The sequence below is a fragment of the Syngnathus scovelli genome, chromosome 8 (genome assembly GCF_024217435.2).
Source record: "Syngnathus scovelli strain Florida chromosome 8, RoL_Ssco_1.2, whole genome shotgun sequence".
NCBI classification, from domain to species: domain Eukaryota; kingdom Metazoa; phylum Chordata; class Actinopteri; order Syngnathiformes; family Syngnathidae; genus Syngnathus; species Syngnathus scovelli.
This window is the reverse complement of record NC_090854.1, coordinates 13,390,477-13,392,559: the sequence shown is the minus strand read 5'-3', so window position 1 is coordinate 13,392,559 and position 2,083 is coordinate 13,390,477.

Here is a 2,083-nt window from a genome sequence, read left to right as displayed (position 1 = left end):
ATATCATGTATTACTTGTGTACTCTCTGCATCCATTATAACCTGGTGATCCTGAAAGGGGGATCCTTCCATCTGTGGTCCCTTCTCAAGGTTTCTCATTTTCCCCTGGTAGGGGTTTTTTGAGTTTTTCCTTGCCCTTTTGGGAGCTTATGATCAGGGGATGCGTTGAGAATAATTGTCAATTTTGGCTATGTGAAGCCCTTTGAGACTGTTTGTGATTTAGGGCTATACAAATAAACTTGACTTGACTTGACTTGACTAGCAAATAAGAACTTTTGCATTGGGCCAGCAAATATTGTGACAAATACAAATGAATCGGGTCCGAGAGTAATAAAACTCAAAGTGAGCAATTATCAGCCCCGATAACTCAACGCAAATTTGCCACTTTCCATCGCCCTATTGATGGTTTTTCGGCTGGCGTTCATACTTCATTATTATCGGAAAAGCAATTTGTGGCGGGAAGACGAGCGTGAAAAAAAAAATGCTTTTGTTTGCCATGAAAAGCGACATAATCTGTCAGTTCATTTGACTTTGCCGAGCTCATCAGCCAAATGACGAAACAAAATGCTTGGCTTTCATACGCTTTGACCTTCAGTGACCAGGAAGAATGCAAAAAATGGTTCATGCCTTCACTCCAATCAGCGGCGTCAATTGTACCCAATGAATACATTATTCATGCTCGCTCTTGATGAAACACCCTTTGAGACGTCGGCCGCGGCAAAACGGGAAAAGAAAGAGACTGACATCACATATTCTGCCGGGCTCTGCTGGATTCGAGTGCATTAAGAGTTTAATTTAAAATTCTTTTCTTTGCTGAAAAAAATCTATGGTGAATGGGTGACATGGAATTGCATTGACTCCTTGCTTTTCTACCCCGAAAAAATGTGGAGGAGAAGAGACCTAATACAGATCACTGTGCACTAAAGTGACCGACAGGGAAAATAAAATAAAATAAAATAATAAAATAAACAAGAAAATAAAATCATAAATAAAATAATAATAAAAAATATAATAATAATAATAATAATAATAATAATAATAATAATAATAATAAAATAAACATCACACACATGCAAATCAGGAACAATCAGCGAGATCAAGCAACGAACAAACGAACGAACGAACGAACTAACTAACTAACTAACTAACTAACTAACTAACTAACTAACTAACTAACAGAAAACGTTTTAGGCAATGACAGAAATCACATGCAAAAAAAAAAAAAAGTTAGATTTTTCTGAGAATATTTCATAAAACCGAACACCTGGCTTGAAATGAAATAAATATTTTTGCATGACAAAAAAAAACCAACCTGCATCTTTCTATTGATTTTCTATAGCGCTTATCCCGATTGACTTGGGGCAAAAGGCACACTGCGCCCACGATTGGCTGCTTGTCAATCATTGGGCAGATACAGTGGAGCGACAGACAACACGCACACACAACAATGCGTGGGTACAGAACTCATGCTGACTACATAGAAGTCAGGCAATTGAACCACTTCACTCTCAGTGACTCAAACCCAGCATGAAAATCCGATATGCCAGCACAAAGGAAACACAAAACAAAATGTAGCATTAGGAGATTAGGAGAGAAAAAAATACATGGCTACATTTGACCACAGAAAAGCTACAGGCTGATATGCCGTTAATGTTATTTCCGATGTTTAAACTACATCATTTGGACTAAATAAGCTCTATTTGCTTGCGAAGTATATTCTTTTGCAACAACAACAACAAAAAACAATTTAAATGAAAATTAATTTTGCATATAAGTGCACTTTGAGTAGATATTTTTTTAAGGCTGGTGGCAAAAACAAAGCAGCAGCGTGTTATTATTATGAAGTCATTGTCTATTTGGTCAAAGGGCATTTATTGTGCACACAGATAGAATTATTCTATTTGCACTTGAGCTTTATAAATAAAGCCTGCAAAAAAAAACCCAAACAAAAGTCCATACAATGCGTTATAAAAGGCAAATGGACAAAGTAGCAATACAATGCACGGGTGGCATTTCACACCCCCAAATAAATAAATAAATAAATAAATAAATAAATAAATAAATAAATAAATAAATAAATGCCC